At 42.3% G+C, this 21,798-nt stretch overlaps 1 long non-coding RNA gene across 3 annotated transcripts in view; it reads right to left on the bottom strand.

Moving 5' to 3' along the window:
• The window catches only part of LOC115109333 (uncharacterized), a 35,327-nt gene extending 21,139 nt beyond the window's left edge, over positions 1 to 14,188 (bottom strand). Inside the window, exons 1-2 of one of the 3 annotated variants that reach the window (XR_003860508.2) lie at positions 14,105 to 14,188; positions 1,119 to 1,211 (exon numbers count right to left, since the gene is read on the bottom strand). This is a non-coding gene — a long non-coding RNA (uncharacterized LOC115109333). Of the gene's footprint in view, positions 1 to 1,118; positions 1,212 to 1,382; positions 2,943 to 2,975; positions 3,100 to 14,104 lie in introns of those variants that run through there. The other 2 variants (XR_003860507.2, XR_003860509.2) reach the window with 2 other exon arrangements.
• Between the last annotated feature and the right edge of the window lie 7,610 nt (positions 14,189 to 21,798).

Here is a 21,798-nt window from a genome sequence, read left to right as displayed (position 1 = left end):
ATTTAACAGTACTTTTCCACCAAACCTGATACCACATATGGATCAGCCAAAAGGCCTGGATCCACTTTCTCCAAGAATCTCACTCCCACTGGACCAAACTCATCTTTATCATAACTATGTCCATCGATGCAAGGCTTGGGCTCCGAGCTCCTCATCACACCTTCCAACTCACTTAAATCTCCCTCATTCACTTCCATTTCACCTCCAGAACTCAGTCTGGCAGACATCCCACTGTGTTTGTACTTGACCCCAGTCTTCTTTGACACACCATCTCCCTTTTTATTGCCATCTTCATAAAATTCTAATTAAACCTCTGCTTTCCTCATTCTCTTTGACCTCTTCTTCCTCTTTTCCTCCTCTGAAATTCACCCTTCCATGTCCCTGTCCCAATATTCCTCTTGTCCTGGCTTTGCTAGCGGCCCGGTGGCATCCCGACGTAAATCCATCTCATAATCGTCCTACTCACCCCGGAAACATGTCTTCTCCGGGTAACTTTCAGAGCATGAGCAGTGGCACAATTCCCTCCCATAGCAGTTTGTTAGACGGAGGTCTCGTTCAAGCTGTAATCAGCTGTGTTTAGTACCTTACATACGGAGAACGTGATTGGCAGATGTGATCAGCAGAGATGGTACCTGGATAGTACACAAGTTTTCTTATTAATTGTATTTAATTTTTCTGATTTTTTTTGTGGGGTCTGCAGCACCCTCAGCACCCCTACTTCCCGTGGCTATGGGTTAGAGGTTTAGTACTTGGCAGCATTTGCCTGTCCAGATAGCGAACATAAAAGTAAGTATTTAGAAAAAAATTGCAAGAATTGACATTGCCAACAAACGGAAATGTGTTCAGAATAAATAAATATATCGAATATGTAATAAAAACAAAAAGAAATAGCTCCTCCCTTGCCAGAGACCGATCATCTCGAAAACTACAGCTTTGGCCACTGAGCTAGCTATAGGCTTCGTCCCTCCACCTATCACAAAATATACTTAATTTAATCCATGCTCGAAATAATACAAAGGGTTACAGTACAAGGAGCAACAAAAACCATACATTTCGGCATTATGCTTCATCAGTGCTATACAAAGCATTGATTACGTCTCCTTGACATTATCGTTTACCTGATGCTGTTTTTGTTAATGTATGATGGGAGTCCATGGGTCACCGGTTTGCCTGGGGGGGGTCCCTGGGCAAGAAATGGTTGTGAAGTCACCCTGAATGATTGTGGTAAAAAAAGAACAAATGACTATGAATTTAAACAAACATGTTACCTGATCATGTAATATAACGCAGTAATAACGTTACAGGGAACAATAGGAACTACTACTAACAGTAATAGTAAACACACACAAATCTCAGCCTTAACAACAATAACCACTACTCACTTTTACACGCGCAGCCCATGAATACACTGCCATAAATCCCACTCTTATGTCAACTGAAAGGAACAGTCATGGGGACTGACTGCATATATAGGGATCAAAGAGCACCGGGCCTTATTAGCTAGTGCAGATATCAATAACCAATCCGAGGGTGAATGATCAGTTCATGTACAGAGTGGGCAACTGGGCACCAGTCGCTTGTCTGAGATCGCGGCTATGCGCTGATCGATATTTCCTCACTTGAGGAGAGCCAGACTCAGCGGAGCCAAACATAAATAATTGCGCACAAAAAAACTCAGTCAATTAAATAGTGTCATGCAGTGCCCTCAGTAGGGGGAATTCTCTACTACAGTGTAGTAATGTATGTAACGTTATTTCATATACACATACTATTTTTTTTGTCAAATATGGTTGCTGTTGAGTCGAGACGTCTATCTAGTAGTCCATGATTAAAGTGGGGAATAATTTAGCATTTTGTTTACTACATTTGATATACATTTATTCTATATAATTGTACATAAAACTTTCCGACTAACAGAATATTCTCTGAAGAGCAGCTTGTTTCCATTGAACGGTCACTGCTATTCCCTTATTCGCCAGAAGAGTGTGCAAAGGAGCACATAAAAAACGGAACCAGTGTGTTTAGCATCAGCTCATATTGAAACTGTCGTAGACTATGAAAAACGCCTTTTAAGGGCATGAGATTTACCGTGCGAGTGGGCTGGGTGTTATCAAGTCGGATGCAGTACAGTGGGCGCGATCCTCTGTCCAGGCGTTGTTGACGCATGCCAGATCATACAACGCCTGGATAGGTATTTTAAAACTGCAATATGTAGCTTTTTGGGCGTCCCGACCAAATTCATATAGAAATGTTCGTTTTAAATCTGTCGGTAGATATGTTCTATGTGTACTATTTCTTTGCTTCCCGTTCTTCAATTTCATTTTTTTGTCTTTTACTTTCGGTTTTGTACACCATCTTGAAACAGCTGAAAATACAATATTTTTAGTAATGGAATATATATTTTTACAGAGGTTTAGATGGTACAATGATTCTCTACACTATACTTGATTATTTTGTTACATACACTGAAATTAGGCGAGCTATTAGAAATTTAGCAAATGGGAAATGGTTGATCGATTTCTGCATGGTGCATCTTTAAGTATCACTATCAGCTAACCACATCATAATATGTTATAGCAATCTGTCAGTCGATGACACGCTGTATCTCATCATACGGTTCTCATGGCAGATATGCCGGTTTTGACTAGCAGGTTGTACAGGTTAAGAGAATTAACATGACAGGTTAGGAGAATGAGGTTAAGGTTAAGAAAAGGGTTAGCGTTAGCTAAAATGCAAAAATTGGCCCCAACGAGACTGAAACATATCTACTACAACAAAGCCTGCCCTGAGAACAGTCTTGTGCCGCATTCATAACAACTGGGAATTCAGAGTTTGGAAATCTCCAACTTCAGTGCATTCAAGACAACTGGGAACTCGGGGGAAAAAACGATCTCTGTGGGAAAAATAGTTTAACGGTCCTCCAACGCAGAATTCAAAGTCGAAAACTCAGGCATCTTTCTAGAGCTACGACTGACCTTATGGTTTGACCTCGTTTTTTCAAAGTTTCCAGTTGTCGTGAAAGCACCATTGGTTTCCACTAATGCCATGCTGCCGAGGACACAGTTGATGACGTGGCACGCAACCATTGGTTGATGCATGCAACATCTGAGCAAGGGAACGCAACAATTGACTGATTCGGGCTCACTCCATTTGTATAGGTGACGTGCCACTCATTTGTATAGGTGACGTCTCCAGGTGTCTCTTGCACCTATCTGCAGACTGACGTTTATTCCTCAGTCAAAAACCAAGAACATTACAGGATTTGATTTTATATTCAGTTACAGTTGAAGTCGGAAGTTTACATACACCTTAGCCAACTACATTTGAACTCCGTTTTTCACAATTCCTGATATTTAATCATTGTAAAAAAAAAAATCCCTGTCTTAAGTCAGTTAGGATCACCACTTTATTTTAAGAATGAGAAATGTCAGAATAATAGTAGAGATAATTATTTCAGCTTTTATTTATTTCATCACATTCCCAGTGGGTCAGAAGTCTACATACACTCAATTAGTATTTGCTAGCATTGCCTTTAAATTGTTTAACTTGGGTCAAATTGTATTTATTTGATTTATTTCACCTTTATTTAACCAGGTAGGCAAGTTGAGAACAAGTTCTAATTTACAATTGCGACCTGGCCAAGATAAAGCAAAGCAGTTCGACACATACAACAACACAGAGTTACACATGGAGTAAAACAAACATACAGTCAATAATACAGTATAAACAGGTCTATATATGATGTGAGCAAATGAGGTGAGATAAGGGAGGTAAAGACAAAAAAAGGCCATGGTGGCAAAGTAAATACAATATAGCAAGTAAAACACTGGAATGGTAGATTTGCAGTGGAAGAATGTGCAAAGTAGAAATAAAATGGGGTAAATAATGGGGTGCAAAGGAGCAAAATAAATCAAATAAATACAGTAGGGAAAGAGGTAGTTGTTTGGGCTAAATTATAGGTGGGCTATGTACAGGTGCAGTAATATGTGAGCTGCTCTGACAGTTGGTGCTTAAAGCTAGTGAGGGAGATAAGTGTTACCAGTTTCAGAGATTTTTATAGTTCGTTCCAGTCATTGGCAGCAGAGAACTGGAAGGAGAGGCAGCCAAAGAAAGAATTGGTTTTGGGGGTGACCAGAGAGATATACCTGCTGGAGCGCGTGCTGGTGGGTGATGCTATGGTGACCAGCGAGCTGAGATAAGGGGGGACTTTACCTAGCAGGGTCTTGTAGATGACATGGAGCCAGATGACATGGAGCCAGTGGGTTTGGCGACGAGTATGAAGCGAGGGCCAGCCAAAGAGAGCGTACAGGTCGCAATGGTGGGTAGTATATGGGGCTTTGGTGACAAAACGGATTGCACTGTGATAGACTGCATCCAATTTGTTGAGTAGGGTATTGGAGGCTATTTTGTAAATGACATCGCCGAAGTCGAGGATTGGTAGGATGGTCAGTTTTACAAGGGTATGTTTGGCAGCATGAGTGAAGGATGCTTTGTTGCGAAATAGGAAGCCAATTCTAGATTTAACTTTGGATTGGAGATGTTTGATGTGGCTCTGGAAGGAGAGTTTACAGTCTAACCAGACACCTAGGTATTTGTAGTTGTCCACGTATTCTAAGTCAGAGCCGTCCAGAGTAGTGATGTTGGACAGGCGGGCAGGTGCAGGCAGCGATCGGTTGAAGAGCATGCATTTAGTTTTACTTGTATTTAAGAGCAATTGGAGGCCACGGAAGGAGAGTTGTATGGCATTGAAGCTTGCCTGGAGGGTTGTTAACACAGTGTTCAAAAAAGGGCCAGAAGTATACAGAATGGTGTTGACTGCGTAGAGGTGGATCAGAGACTCACCAGCAGCAAGAGCGACATCATTGATGTATACAGAGAAGAGAGTCGGTCCAAGAATTGAACCCTGTGGCACCCCCATAGAGACTGCCAGTGGTCCGGACAGCAGACCATCCGATTTGACACACTGAACTCTATCAGAGAAGTAGTTGGTGAACCAGGCGAGGCAATCATTTGAGAAACCAAGGCTGTCGAGTCTGCCGATGAGGATGTGGTGATTGACAGAGTCGAAAGCCTTGGCCAGATCAATGAATACGGCTGCACAGTAATGTTTCCATGCTTTTGTCACTTCTAGGTTAGACTACTGCAATGCTCTATTTTCCAGCTACCCGGATAAAGCACTAAATAAACTTCAGTTAGTGCTAAATACGGCTGCCAGAATCCTGACTAGAACCAAAAAATGTGATCATATTACTCCAGTGCTAGCCTCTCTACACTGTCAAAGAAAGGGCTGATTTCAAGGTTTTACTGCTAACCTACAAAGCATTACATGGGCTTGCTCCTACCTATCTCTCTGATTTGGTCCTGCCGTACATACCTACACATACGCTACGGTCACAAGACGCAGGCCTCCTAATTGTCCCTAGAATTTCTAAGCAAACAGCTGGAGGCAGGGCTTTCTCCTATAGAGCTCCATTTTTATGGAACGGTCTGCCTACCCATGTCAGAGACGCAAACTCGGTCTCAACCTTTAAGTCTTTACTGAAGACTCATCTCTTCAGTGGGTCATATGATTGAGTGTAGTCTGGCCCAGGAGTGGGAAGGTGAACGGAAAGGCTCTGGAGCAACGAACCGCCCTTGCTGTCTCTGCCTGGCCGGTTCCCCTCTTTCCACTGGGATTCTCTGCCTCTAACCCTATTACAGGGGCTGAGTCACTGGCTTACTGGGGCTCTCTCATGCCGTCCCTGGAGGGGGTGCGTCACTTGAGTGGGTTGATTCACTGTTGTGGTCATCCTGTCTGGGTTGGCGCCCCCCCTTTGGGTTGTGCCGTGGCGGAGATCTTTGTGGGCTATACTCAGCCTTGTCTCAGGATGGTAAGTTGGTGGTTGAAGATATCCCTCTAGTGGTGTGGGGGCTGTGCTTTGGCAAAGTGGGTGGGGTTATATCCTTCCTGTTTGGCCCTGTCCGGGGGTGTCCTCGGATGGGGCCACAGTGTCTCCTGACCCCTCCTGTCTCAGCCTCCAGTATTTATGCTGCAGTAGTTTATGTGTCGGGGGGCTGGGGTCAGTTTGTTATATCTGGAGTACTTCTCCTGTCCTATTCGCGTGTCCTGTGTGAATCTAAGTGTGCGTTCTCTAATTCTCTCCTTCTCTCTTTCTTTCTCTCTCTCGGAGGACCTGAGCCCTAGGACCATGCCCCAGGACTACCTGACATGATGACTCCTTGCTGTCCCCAGTCCACCTGGCCATGCTGCTGTTCCAGTTTCAACTGACCTGAGCCCTAGGACCATGCCCCAGGACTACCTGACATGATGACTCCTTGCTGTCCCCAGTCCACCTGGCTATGCTGCTGCTCCAGTTTCAACTTCCACCTGACTGTGCTGCTGCTCCAGTTTCAACTGTTCTGCCTTATTATTATTCGACCATGCTGGTCATTTATGAACATTTGAACATCTTGGCCATGTTCTGTTATAATCTCCACCCGGCACAGCCAGAAGAGGACTGGCCACCCCACATAGCCTGGTTCCTCTCTAGGTTTCTTCCTAGGTTTTGGCCTTTCTAGGGAGTTTTTCCTAGCCACCGTGCTTCTACACCTGCATTGCTTGCTGTTTGGGGTTTTAGGCTGGGTTTCTGTACAGCACTTTGAGATATCAGCTGATGTACGAAGGGCTATATAAATACATTTGATTTGATTTGATTTGTTTCTTATCGATGGTGGTTAAGATAACGTTTAGGACCTTGAGCGTGGCTGAGGTACACCCATGACCAGCTCTGAAACCAGATTGCATAGCAGAGAAGGTATGGTGAGATTCGAAATGGTCTGTAATCTGTTTGTTGACTTGGCTTTCGAAGACCTTAGAAAGGCAGGGTAGGATCGATATAGGTCTGTAGCAGTTTGGGTCAAGAGTGTCCCCCCCTTTGAAGAGGGGGATGACCGCAGCTGTTGTTTGACCGCAAATGTTTTGGGTAGCCTTCCACAAGCTTCCCACAATAAATTGGGTGAATTTTGGCCCATTCCTCCTGACATAGCTGGTGTAACGGAGTCAGGTTTGTAGGCCTCCTTGCTCACACACGCCTTTTCAGTTCTGCCCACAAATTTTCTATGGGATTGAGGTCAGGGTTTTGTGATGGCCACTCCAATACCTTGACTTTTGTTGTCCTTATGCCATTTTGCCACAACTTTGGAAGTATGCTTGGGGTCATTGTCCATTTGGAAGAACCATTTGCGACCAAGCTTTAACTTCCTCACTGATGTTGCTTCAATTTAGCCACATAGTTTTCCATCTTCATGATGCCATCTATTTTCTGAAGTGCACCAGTCATTGCACCCCCACAATGCACCCTGCAGCATTGCACCCCCACAACATGATGCTGCCACCCCCGTGCTTCACGGTTGGGATGGTGTTCTTCTGATTTTCCCATGATGTCAAGGCACTGAGTTTGAAGGTAGGCCTTGAAATACATCAACAGGTACACCTCAAATTGACTCAAATGATGTCAATTAGCCTATCAGAAGCTTCTAAAGCCATGACATCATTTTCAGGAATTTTCCAAGCTGTTTAAAGGCACAGTCAACTTAGTGTATGTAAACTTCTGACCCACTGCAATTGGGATACAGTGAATTATAAGTGAAATAATCTGTCTGTAAACAATTGTTGGAAAAATGACTTGTGTCATGCACAAAGTAGATGTCCTAACCAACTTGCCAAACCTATAGTTTGTTTAACAAGAAATTTGTGGAGTGGTTGAAAAACGAGTTTTAATGACTCCAACCTAAGTGTATGTAAACTTCCGACTTCAACTGTATATCAGGGACCAGTTATATCAGGGAGCAGTTATGTATGTTAAAGATGATATAACTTGATTTCTCAGTTACTGGTATTAATGCTATGTGTGTTTAGTTTGCTCATTTTAATGTGTGTACATTTGATGGGTGTGTTGAAAGGGTAATGGTTGCCTACACTGGACGCAATATGATATCTCTCAAAGGCCTCATAACCTTTCCCTATTGTTATAGAATGAGACACACACAAAGAGCATCCATTTTGGTGAGCCGTCACATAAAGTAGGACAGACACTTAAGGACATAGAGAAGAGGGAGGTGGGAGGAGCTATAGGGGGACGGGCTCATTGTAACGGCTAGAATGCAATCAATAGAACAGTATCAAACACATGAAACATATGGAAGCCACATGTTTGACTCCGTTCCTTTAATTCCATTCCAGCCATTACAATGAGCCTTTCCTCCTATAGCTCTTCCCACCAGCCTTCACTGACATAGAAGTAGTAGTGATCCTTTTCAACAGGTTGATGGTGTGTGGTGTCCAAGAGAGAAGGCTGACTGTTCTAGACATTCTGTAATTTCAGTATATTAAAAGGCTGACTATAACCTACTGTATTGAAATATAATGGAAACAGCAACTGACAAACAGTATGACAGATGTGTTATGTCCATTAAAATTGAAAGTACACATTTAGAAGCATGTGAAAAGCCAACATTACCATGAAAGTGAAAGTTAAGCTGAAGTTCAGTCATAACCAAATGCTATAAATCTGAAGGGAACTTCCTTTACACAATGGGTCTCTTTTGGAGCATCTGAAACCCAGCATTGTTGTTGTACATTGATTCAGTTGTGCAGTGTATGCCATACCAGGGGCATTATCAGGTAGTGAATATGTCATGCTATCCATGTTAAAGCGAACTCTTGATGTGCTTGAATGCGAGTAAACAAGGCCAAAGTTTCACTGTGAAGTCATCTCCTCTCTCCAGGTACAGACAAACCCAGAAAGAAACAAAAGTTCTGACACTGAGTGCACATGTAGATGTTCCAATAAACGTTTCTTGGCATGATAGGTATCTCTGGCAGTCTCTACTTTGTTCCTCTCTGCTGCTTCGTCTAGCTGCAAGTTGAGACTTGAGGTTTTTCTCTCCCCTCTCAACAGTTATTCTTTCCTCTTCCCCTGCCTGCCTCTTTCTACTCACAGCCCTATATGGTAAAATACTCACTGTTGACTGAGTGCACAGGAAATTAATCACCCTCAAACACTCATGCGCAAAAACAAGAACATAAAGTACATTATAATAATAGTATCACTCACTTTTTGTTGGGGTTCAAATCCACTGAAAACTCTTGTTTGGAGTTCATAGAATGAAGTCCAGCGGATAGGTGAAATAATTGTTCCATTTGATGATACAAGTATCAATCTTGGTACACTAATACTAGATACCTTAAGGAACATTTTAAAGATTTGAGGCAGTCTGGAAAGCCGGTCAGTCAAGCAGGGTGGCCATTTCAATAAAATGGCTGCTTACGGATTTCTTGCTCGAAGAAAATAGGGTCAAATCATTCCAAACAATATCAAAATGACTTTGTAATGTTCTCTACCTACTAAATAAACACTAAAGATAATATAGACAATTCTGATCATAAAGTACTCTTTTGACCTTCGTGGGGGTCATATTGAAGTAATTTTGACCATAGTCCAGTAGCTACTGGATCTTTTGGGGGGACTTTGTGATAGAGCCACCAAATTTCACACACAGCTAGGGCATGTCTAAATATGTCATTTTGGCTATAGCACAATTGCAGAATTTGTCCAGTAACCCCCTGGTGCTGGAAAATAGGCCAAGAAAGGTAACTCGTTGGATAGATGTCACCAGGGGTACTCCGCTCTGGTCAGAGAGCAAGCGAACAAACTTACTCTTAACTTGGACACACAGCTTTAAAAAAAAAAAAAAAAAAATGAAGGTGTGAAGGGACCTATCACTAATTATCAAGTCCTGATAATTAGTGACAAGTGTGTGGCATTTAGAAAGAGTCAACAGGTGAAATCAACTCGTTTAATCAAGTTCATCTCAGTAGAATGCTGATCCACTCTGAGTGTGGATCAGCTGCATGGGGCCATATTGTACTAGATTCACTTGGCCATATCTTCGTAAATAATTGGTACATACAACCCAATGATGGCTTAAAATGTTTGAGGGGGTATGGAAAACACATTGAAATGGCCCACACATGCCATATATACGTATTGAGATTTTAGAAGAAAAGTGGTGAAAACGTGTGACAACTGACTGTTTTTTGTAAATGTTTTCATGGCAAGTTCCAATATGTTTTTTGGAAGTTCCAACATGTAAACACTCTAAAACATTAGATTGGTGTTCCCTAAAGTCTACTAATTGTAATGATATATAATATGATATTCTGTTTTATGTCAATTTGAAGAAATGTGAAACCTGCCCTGTACATGTCACTTTAGGTAAAATCCCATATGAATGCATTATGTCCATCAGAGAGACAGATAACTCATTATGATGAGCACAATAAAATTACCCAAGTATGCCTTATGTATGTGTCCTTTAACTACACTTTATGCAGAAATGTGGTGGAAATGTCCCCTAAAATGACTTTTCTGTCATTTGAATTGGCCATAACTAAGTAAGTGGCATATTAAGCCTAATGATTCCTTGGACACTGCTATCTAACCTCCAAACGAGCTTCAATGCCATACAACACTCCTTCCGTGGCCTCCAACTGCTCTTAAACGCTAGTAAAACCAAATGCATGATTTTCAACCTTTCACTGCCTGCACCCGCACACCCGACTAGCATCACCACCCTGGCTGGTTCCTGACCTAGAATATGTGGACATCTATAAGTACCTAGGTGTCTGGCTAGACTGTAAACTCTCCTTCCAGACTCATATCAAACATCTCCAATCCCAAATCAAATCTAGAATCGGCTTTCTATTTCGCAACAAAGCCTCCTTCACTCACGCCGCCAAACTTACCCTAGTAAAACTGACTATCCTACCGATCCTCGACTTCGGCGATGTCATCTACAAAATAGCTTCCAATACTCTACTCAGCAAACTGGATGCAGTTTCTCACAGTGCCATCCGTTTTGTTACTAAAGCACCTTATACCACCCACCACTGCGACCTGTATGCTCTAGTCGACTGGCCCTCCCTACATATTCATCGCCAGACCCACTGGCTCCAGGCCATCTACAAGTCCATGCTAGGTAAATCTCCTCCTTATCTCAGTTCACTGGGTCACGATGGCAACACCCACCCGTAGCACGCGCTCCAGCAGGTGTATCTCACTGATCATCCCTAAAGCCAACACCTCATTTGGCCGCCTTCCCTTCCAGTTCTCTGCTGCCTGTGACTGGAACGAATTGCAAAAATCGTTGAAGTTGGAGATTTTTATCTCCCTCAGCAACTTTAAACATCTGCTATCTGAGCAGCTAACCGATCGCTGCAGCTGTACATAGTCCATCGGTAAATAGCCCACCCAATTTTACCTACCTCATCCCCATACTGTTTTTATTTATTTACATTTCTGCTCTTTTGCACACCAGTATCTCTACCTGCGCATGACCATCTGATAATTTATCACTCCAGTGTTAATCTGCTAAATTGTAATTATTTGCCTACTTCCTCATGCCTTTTGCACACAATGTATATATACTCTTTTTTTTCTTTTTCTTGTAACTCTGTGCTGTTGTCTATTCACACTGCTATGCTTTATCTTGGCCAGGTCGCAGTTGTAAATGAGAACTTGTTCTCAACTAGCCTACCTGGTTAAATAAAGGTGAAATAAATAAAAACATTTAAAATTATGGCTTAATATGTTCAAGGTAACGTGGAAAATACAATCAAATGGATCATGTATGTTTTTTTAAGATGTTTTTGAAAATACGGAAAATAAATTGCCCAAAATGCTGTCCAAATCACAGACTTTTGTTGATATTTTAATCCTTCGATTAAGAGGATCACATTTCAGCATGCTCCTAATAATTTCAAAGTAGTGTGTGATATCTGTGGATTAGAATGATATATAACATGTACCAAAACATTGCTTGCATAATAAGTAATGGCAGTATCGTGTCCCATACATCAAGGTAGAGTTCAATGGGAATGGCTTCATGTCCATGGTTTCATTTTCAACATTCTAAGTACAGGAAAGTAAGTACTTGGAAGGTTTCTTGTCACATTTCTTGAAATTGAAAAAATACAGACTCTCATATTTTATATCATTGTAATTAGTCAACTTTAAGGAACACACATTTGACAATTTTAAGTGTTTTAAAGTAAAATACAGAAAATGAGAATGAAAGTATTTTATATATTCAAAATATTTAAAGTCTACATATACACTGAGTGTACAAAACATTAGGAACACCTTCCTAATATTGAGTTGCACCCCTTTTGCCCTCAGAACAGGCTTAATTTGTTGGGGCATGGACTCTACAAGGTGTTGAAATGTTCCACAGGGATGCTGGCACATGTTGACTACAAAGCTTCCCACAGTTGTGTCAAGTTGGCTGGATGTCCTTTAGGTGGTGGACCATTATTGATACACATGGGAAACTGTTGAGTGTGAAAAACCCAGCAGCATTGCAGTTTTTGACACACTCAAACTGGTGCGCCTGGTACCTACTACCATACCCCGTACAAAGGCACTTAAATATTTTGTCTTGCCCATTCACCCTCTGAATGGCACACATACACAATCCATGTCTCAGTTGTCTCAAGGCTTATAAATCCATATTTAACCCATCCCTTCATCTACACTGATTGAATCAAATGTAACAAGTGACATCAATAAGGGATCATAGCTGCACCTGTATTCACCTGGTCAGTCAATGTCATGGAAAAAGCAGGTGTTCCTAGTGGTCAATTGAACATTAAGTGTATATGATATATTTGGGCCATTTTATTGTGTTCTTGTGACCCCCTCAAACATTTTTAAGCCATCATTGGGCTGTATGTACCAATTATTCATGGAGATATGGCCATATAAATCCGGTCCAATATGACCCTATGGAGCTTGTTGGTGGTCATTTTGGAAAACTGAGTATATTCACAGGTGTGGTGCTGCTGGAGCACACCGGAGCAATGAATCAATCACTTAATGAATGATTAATTAGTATTCTGCATAACAGATTGAATATAACAGAATACTATAACGTTACTGTACATTACTGGACATTTTACCCGTAAAATAAGAAGAATTATCATTCACGATTTATATTGATGGTATTTTTGCTATTTTGAAATTAGGTAGGCCTAATTTGATGTATGAGGGTATTAAAAATACAAAAAAAAATTAATGCAATGTCTGAATATACAAGTGTGGCATTTGGATGATGCGTTTTATGCATATAAAATGATATTATTCAACAGACTACGGTGCAAACATTGATTGGCAGCCAGGGGGGTAATGGACAAAATCTGTGATGGTACTATAGCAAAGAAAATACTTATTTAAACATAACCCAACTGTGTGTGAAATTTGGTGGCTCTAAGTCCAAAAATGTTTCCCCATAGCTGCTGGACTATGGTTAAAATGACCTCAATTCGACCCCCATAAAGGTCTTAAGAGTGATTTATGATCATAACTATTGTCTATGTTACCTGTGGGATTTATTTAGTGGGTATATAACATTACAAAGTCATTTTGATATTGTTTGGAATTATTTTTCTTCTTACAGGAATTGTATTATGTTGACTCCCGAGGCGTCACTACAGACCCTGGTTTGAATCCAGGCTGTATCACAACCGGCCGTGATTGGGAGTCCCATAGGGCTGAGCACAATTGGCTCAGCGTCGTCCGGGTTTGGCCGATGTAGGCCGTCAATGTAAATAAGAATTGGTTCTTAACTAACTTGCCTAGTTAAATAAAGGCTCAATTTAAAAAATAATAATAATAATGGCCTCCCTGGTTGACTGACATGCTACCCACACTGCCTCCCATGTTTAAAATGTTCTTTAAGCTATCTAGTATTAATGTTACCAAGTTTGATACTTGTATCATAAAGTGGAAAGATCTCAGTATATTTGGTACTTATCCTCTGGACTAAATCACCATTTGGGAACATACTGCATAAGATCACTATCAAACACACAATCAAGCTGAAGAACATATGTACATATGCAATGCGTATGAATCACAGGTAACTTATTTTGAAGCCTTGGATATTTCTTATATTATAGGACAAGCTCAGTGTATGACCTGCTTAGACACTCAGATTGTTATTCAGGTTGTTGACAGTATTGAGACAATATTAAGCAGTAATGAAAACAAATATTTTGTTAGTTTACCTTTGTAATTCACACAAGTCAGTTGTAATGTGCATCGTTTGGAACTCTAGCGCTAAATAGCGTGCTTATTCTGCTCTGCTGGCACAGACCACTTCCTCATTCTGCTTTATGCTTGAGAGGTTCATTAGGCTCTTCAAAGTTTTCAAATGTCATCGTCTTTCATGTGGTTAACCTTGAACATTACTGACCAATTCATCAGACTTGTAAATGCCACACTCCTCAGTGCAGGAAAAAAATGAAAATGTATATGACGTTTTAAATGTTCTATCTAATGCAGCATCTGCCGGTGCAATATACTGTATCGGTAGCTAGCTATAGAAAGGTATAATGGCATTTTTACAATAGTCAATAATTGAAGTGTTGCCTCTGAAAAAGCCAGTCATGCTGTAGGGAGATGCCCTTTCTTTATAAACTATGTCTACTGACTGTGTTTCACATCTTATTAGTCTGTGTGCAACTTGAGCAGGATCAAGAAATGAATAACTATTTTGCTGGGGTCATTGATCCATGCAGAGGAGTTGAGTTATAGTTTAATTAAATAGCGAATCCAGCAAGAAAGGGATGCTGGATATATTGTTGAGTGAGTATGAGCTGGAGAAGGAAAGAATGAAAGAGAGAACATTTGTTTCCTCAAGTCTGTGATGTATATCAAGGAGACTAGAGTTGCTCTAAAGTAGACATGTGACGTTGACATGTAACATTCAGAGGGGTTTCTGGGAAGAATAGTCTCTTCTGAATTAGATCGTCAAACTGTACTCCACCTTCATCACTTCCTCTTCTGTTTCTGTCTTTGTTTGAGCTCTTTGGAACAGCACTTCTGCAATTCTGTAACCAGACAACAGTTGAGAAACTATCCTACATTTTTCGAAGTAAATGAAACTACACAATCCTATTCCTCACTTCATTGGCCACGATGACAGATCATCTGATTGACTATTATATTTTCTACTAGTGGGAAATAGCATTTCCATAATTTCCCAAATTAAGTCATTAGAGTGTGTATATGACAGGGATGACAGAGAGAGAGGAAGGTTTGATCTGCGGAACAGAACAGTGACCTGAACAGCCAATGCAATCACAGCACTGAGGAGACAGATAGAGGCATCAATTTGGATTGAGTGGATGGAGTGCAGCTCAGCTCATTAGGCCCTGACAATGGCCGCTCTGTGCCAATGCTGGAGTGGCACACAGGGGCATTGAGAGTTGACCCATTCACACTCACATTCCCTCTCCCATTCACACAGGCTGAAAGGGCCCGAATACCCCCCTTGCTCACCCCAATTTCTCTCCTCCCTAAACTCACCCCCCTCCCCAACAAAAATAACCCCATCAGTCCCCATGAACCGTATTCGGTACTCCCAGCCCACCACTCCCCCTCACTCCCCTTCCCCCTCTTGCGCCTGAGGAGACGAGATATAAGAGAGTGATGAGATCATCTGCACAGCAGGGGTTGGTTAAATATCCCGTAAGTACACAATCCAGCCGTGCTCGTCACTTTGTTAGCTCATGTTGTGATATTTGGATAAGTGACTGGGGAGTCCTTTTTCTTTGAATCCAGGGAGGGACATTGATCATGTAAACTGCTGCAGTGAATAATGCAGTTCAATGACATTTCAGTGATATTGGCAAGATATTAAAACAGACACCATACTCTTTACATTTTTTTTTTTTTTTGTCAAACGTGATATCTGGTTTGAATTATATATTTTGACACAGACAACAAAAGAACAACAGACAAAGCCTCCCTCTCAGAGTGGAAGAACATTGCTGGGATAAGATGGATCACACAGGAATTCAAACACACACACTCACTGACATAGACACAGACACACAAACAAGCACATGACTTTGCAGTGATGTGTGGGATATGAAATATGCTGGATATGGGAGGCTTCTGGAATGCAGGAAGGAGCTGAGTATTGCTGGCAGGAACTTCCTTGTGAATCCCAGAGTGAACAACACTTCTAGGACTCGCATACTCACTTATTAAGCAACTCTCCCTCACTCTAATACACAGAGGAGGCTGGTGGGAGGGACTATAGGAGGATGGGCTCATTGTAATGGCTGGAATGGAATAAATGGAACAGTATCAAACACATATAGCTCCTCCCACCAGCCTCCACTGATGTACTTTCTCCCGCCCTCTCTCCCGCTCTTTCTTTCTCTCCCTAGCTTACATGCAAGTAATGTATAGTTACACACTCCCACAGCACAGGGGATAAAAGCTGGCTTTACCTTTGGCCTAGCTGTGGAACTGTCAGAACATGCACAACGTAAATATGATACCGTAAACAGGCTAGCAGGTAAGTCTGTTTGCCTGTGAGCATGATCGTCTCAGGGTAAATTACCTGAAAGAGTCAGAAAGGAGTCTGTCCAGCAGAGTGACAAGGATGCAAATTAACACCCTAAAGTCATTAATCTAATTAATATGGTCCCCTAAGACACCACACAACACCATCTTACCCATTCTCCACTGGGCTAAGTCTCCAACTGGGCTAAGTCACACACACACACACACACACACACACACACACACACACATACAGTACATCCCACACCAGATCTCCCTAACAGATCACACACACGTGAGCACACACATGAACGTACACACACACATCTACTTAAAAGCAAACACAATAAATAACAGTTGAAAATGTAATCTCACCCTGCATCCTCAATGATTGGAGTCTGTAGGCATTACTGTGGCAATACTGAAACCTGACAAGAAGGCGCCGGAGAACAAGGCTGACGTTTTATGTATTCCTAACCAACAGTTTCTTTGTTTGTTTTTTTGCAATGTTTGTAACTTATTATGTAACTTATTTTATACGTAATGTTGCTTCTACCGTCTCTTATGACCGAAAATAACTTCTGGGCATCAGAACTACGATTACTAACCACGGACTGGCAGAATCTTTTTTTTCCTTTAACAAGTCCGACGTGAATGATATACTGCTTCCCCGGGAACAGGCCCAGTTCCCCGTCATTTGCTTGAAGAGAAGGCGGAGAAAAAGGGGCCAGAGGGCGGGCTGCCATCTGAGAATTCGTAGGCAATCGAATAAACCCTTCCATCTTTCCATTCTGCTAGAAAATGTGCAATCTTTGGAAAATAAAATTGATGACCTACGAGGAAGATTAAACTACCAATGGGACATATCTTATGCTTCACGGAGTCGCGGCTAAATTATGACATTATCATCATACAGCTGGCTGGTATTACGCTGTATCAGCAGGACAGAATGGCGTATCTGGTAAGACAAGGGGCGGCGGAATATGTATTTTTGTAAATGACAGCTGGTGCATGATATCTAAGGAAGTCTCAAGGTTTTGCTCACCCGAGGTAGAGTATCTCATGATAAGCTGTAGACCACACTATCTACCTAGAGTTTTCATCTGTATTTTTCATAGCTGTCTACATACCACAACAGACTGATGCTGGCACTAAGACCACACTGAATGAGCTGTATTCCGCCATAAGCAAACAGGAAAACGCTCACCCAGAGGCGGCGCTCCTAGTAGCCGGGGACATTAATGCAGGGAAACTTAAATCCATCTTACCAAATTTCTATCACCATGTTAAATGTGCAACCTGGGGGGAAAAAATCTGGACCACCTTTACTCCACACACAGAGACGCATACAAAGCTCTCCCTCGCCCTCCATTTGGCAAATCTGAGGATAATTCTATCCTCCTGATTCCTGCTTACAAACAAAAATTATAGCAGGAAGCACCAGCGACTCGATCAATAAAAAAGTGGTCAGATGAAGCAGATGCTAAGCTACAAGACTGTTTTGCTAGCACAGACTGGTATATGTTCCGGATTCCTCCAATGGCATTGAGGAGTACACCACATCAGTCATCGGCTTCATCAATAAGTGCATCGATGACGTCATCCCCACAGTGACCATACGTACATATCCCAACCAGAAGCCATGGATTACAGGCAACATCCGCACTGAGCTAATGGCTAGAGCTGCCGCTTTCAAGGAGCAGGTCTCAAACCTGGAAGCTTTTAAGAAATCCTGCTATGCCCTCTGATGAACCATGAAACAGGCAAAGCGTCAATACAGGACTTAGATCGAATCGTACTACACCGGCTCTGATGCTCGTCTGATGTGGCAGGGCTTGCAAACTATTACAGACTACAAAGGGAAGCACAGCCGCGGGCTGCCCAGTGACACGAGCCTACCAGACGAGCTACACTACTTCTATGCTCGCGTCGAGGCAAATAATACTGAAACATGCATGAGAGCACCAGCTGTTATGGAAGACTGTGTGATCACGCTCTCCGTGTTTTAAGCAGACCACCTTAGTCCCTATGCCCCAAAACACTAAGGTAACCTGCCTAAATGACTACCGACCATTAGCACTCACGTCTGTAGCCAGGATGTGCTTTGAAAGGCTGGTCATGGCTCACATCAACACCATTATCCCAGAAACCCTAGACCCACTCCAATTTGCATACTGCCCCAACAGATCCACAGATGATGCAATCTCTATTGCACTCCACACTGCCCTTTCCCACCTGGACAAAATAAACACCTATGTGAGAATGCTATTCATTGACTACAGCTCATTGTTCAACACCATAGTGCCCTCAAAGCTCATCAATAAGATAAGGATCCTGGAACTAAACACCTCCCTCTACAACTGGATCCTGGACTTCCTGACGGGCCGCCCCCAGGTAGTAAGGATAGGTAAAAACACATCCGCAACACTGATCATCAACATGGGGGCCCCTCAGGGGTGCGTGCTCTGTCCCCTCCTGTACTACCTGTTCACTCATGACTGCACGGCCAGGTACGACTCCAACACCATCATTAAGTTTGCCGATATCTCAACAGTGGTAGGCGTGATCACCGACAACGATGAGACAGCCAGGACAACAACCTCTCTCTCTCTCAACGTGATCAAGACAAAGGAGATGATTGTGGACTACAGGAAAAAGAGGACGGAGCACACCCCCATTCTCATTGACCGGGCTGTAGTGGAGCAAGTTGAGAGCTTCAAGTTCCTTGGGGTCCACATCACCAACAAACGAACATGGTCCATGCACAACAAAACAGTCGTGAAGAGGGCACGACAAAACCTATTCCCCCTCAGGAGACTGAAAAGCTTTGGCATGGGTCTTCAGATCCTCAAAAGGTTCTACAGCTGCACCGGTATGGCAACTGCTCGACCTCCAACCGCAAGGTTCTACAGAGAGTAGTGCATACGGCCCAGTACATCACAGGGGCCTAGCTTCCTGCTATCCAGGACCTCTAGACAAGGCTGTGTAAGAGGAAGGCCCTAAAAATTGTCAAAGACTCCAGCCATCCTTGTCATAGACTGTTCTCTCTGCTACCGCATGGCAAGCGGTACCTGAGCACCAAGTCTAGGTCCAAGAGGCTTCTAAACAGCTTCTGCCCCTAAGCCAAAATACTCCTGAACATCTAATCAAATGGCTACCCAGACTATTTACATTGCCCCCCCCCCCCTCTTTTACACCGCTGTCACTCTTTGTTGTTATCATCTATGCATAGTCACTTTAATAACTTTAACTAGATGTACATATCAGAGCCCCTGGACATTGACTCTGTACCGGTACCCCCCATGTGTATAGTCTCGCTATTGTTACTTTACTGCTGCTCTTTAATTACTTGTTACTTTTATTTCTTATTCTTACTCATATTTTTTTTAAACTGCGTTGTTGGTTAGGGGGGCGGCAGGGTAGCCTAGTGGTTAGAGCGTTGGACTAGTAACCGAAAGGTTGCAAGTTCGAATCCCCGAGCTGACAAGGTACAAATCTGTCGTTCTGCCCCTGAACAGGCAGTTAACCCACTGTTCCTAGGCCGTCATTGAAAATAAGAATTTGTTCTTAACTGACTTGCCTAGTAAAATAAAGGTAAAATTTAAAAAAATTCAAAGGGGCTCGTAAGTTAGCATTTCACTGTAAGGTATTCTTAACTGACTTGCCTAGTAAAATAAAGGTAAAAAATTAAAAGGGGCTCGTAAGTTAGCATTTCACTGTAAGGTATAAGCCTGTTGTATTCGGCTCAAGTGACTAATACAATTTGATTTGAATCGTTATCTTAACCTGACTAGTTTCTTCCAGAACTCTGCAATCTATTTGTCTCTCAGTCCCCTGCTCTCCCTCCCCCTTTACCACTCAGGCCCCATGTCTGGACCTGAACCAGTTTTGCTGGAGGCTATTAAGGCTGTGTTTACACAGGCAGAACAATTTGGATATTTTTTTCACTAATTCGTATTTCGACCAATCATATCAGCTCTGAAAAAGATTTGTGTAAAGATCTGATGTGATTGGTCAAAAGACCAATTAGTGGAAAAAAGATCATAACTGGGCCAAATTAACCTGAGATAAACATTCAATGCTCAAACTGCACAAACAAACATTAGTATTCAAATTACACATAGGGTTAAGCCTGTCTTACTCCCCGCGAACATTCTCTTACCCACTACAAGCTAAACTACAAGTCATAAAAGCAGACTGCTAGAGGTTTATAGATTACTAGATTAAGTAATTAGGCAGTCGAGTTCACATCTGTTGAACAAAACTACCGGCAGAGAGGGGGAAAGGTGGAAGGGATGGGGGTGGTGAGAGAGCATAGTGGCAAAAAGAAAGTGGTTGGAGAGAGAGAGGAGAGGGAATAGTCAACAGAGGGATTGAGAGAGTGGGAGTAGGGGGGGCCTTCTTATTGACAAGCTTTAGAACAGAACAGCTCACCCTGAGGCTGTGATTGGCTGAAACTTACAGAAGTGGTGACCGTGACAACGCATGCTACTACCATAAGACCCAAGAGACAGTGGGCGTCGTTCGAGCGGATCACTTTGGTCAAGTTGGTGACCGCCTTTCAAAGTGTGTTGCATTATGGGGATCAGAATTGTCCGACTTGCGCCTACATGTTGATTGCATGAACTTAAGAAAAATCATGTAATTAAAGGTCATGAAGTTTTGACTGCAAGTTTCTACACTTGCTCTTCACCAACATCATTCTGCACTATCGCCTGCATTGTGGGAGGCTCTTATTGTCCACCGATCATTGGGTATTTGTTTGACCCACGCAAATGTGACCAAAGACGTGACTGAAACAGGAACCAACTTCGCCGAAATTCATGTATATAGTGAATATGTACAAATGAATGTGATATTTAAGGCTCTCGCCAATTAATTGTACAACATTATTTACAGTGTGTGATATGGGGGTTGAAGACCTGTATATTTCAACATTATAAAGAACAACTTTTATAAACAATGGCAACACTGCCATGTTGCACGGAGCCTTGCTGTTGGAAAACCACACCAGTGTCTGACTTTCAGCTGTAGCAGATGCACCTCCCCCGACTTTACTCCTCAAATTTGTATAGTCGGTTGCTTTCACTTTACCACTCAAACGAGCCCAGTTACTATGTGTACTCTGGACTACTTTAGCACAATGCCAAGAGCTTCCATTACATCACTGCCCTCCCTGAGTCTCACCACCACCTCAAAACTAATTTACCTTATTCTCACATCACCCAAAGAGCCCTCCTGTCCATGTAAATGAGAGCTTTAGACACAAACAAAGAGACCAGCGAGCTTGAAAAAACATTTTTTTATTCTGAAATGATTGATCATGTGCCCAAGTTCAGTTTTTAAGTCTCCTCAAATCTCCTAGATACATTTGCTCTCAATAATAAATCAAAGGTTATAGAAA

The sequence above is a fragment of the Oncorhynchus nerka genome, linkage group LG25 (assembly GCF_034236695.1).
Source record: "Oncorhynchus nerka isolate Pitt River linkage group LG25, Oner_Uvic_2.0, whole genome shotgun sequence".
In the NCBI taxonomy this organism is placed as follows: domain Eukaryota; kingdom Metazoa; phylum Chordata; class Actinopteri; order Salmoniformes; family Salmonidae; genus Oncorhynchus; species Oncorhynchus nerka.
Note: the sequence above shows the minus strand (reverse complement) of the source record. Positions and strands in the feature narration are given on the sequence as shown.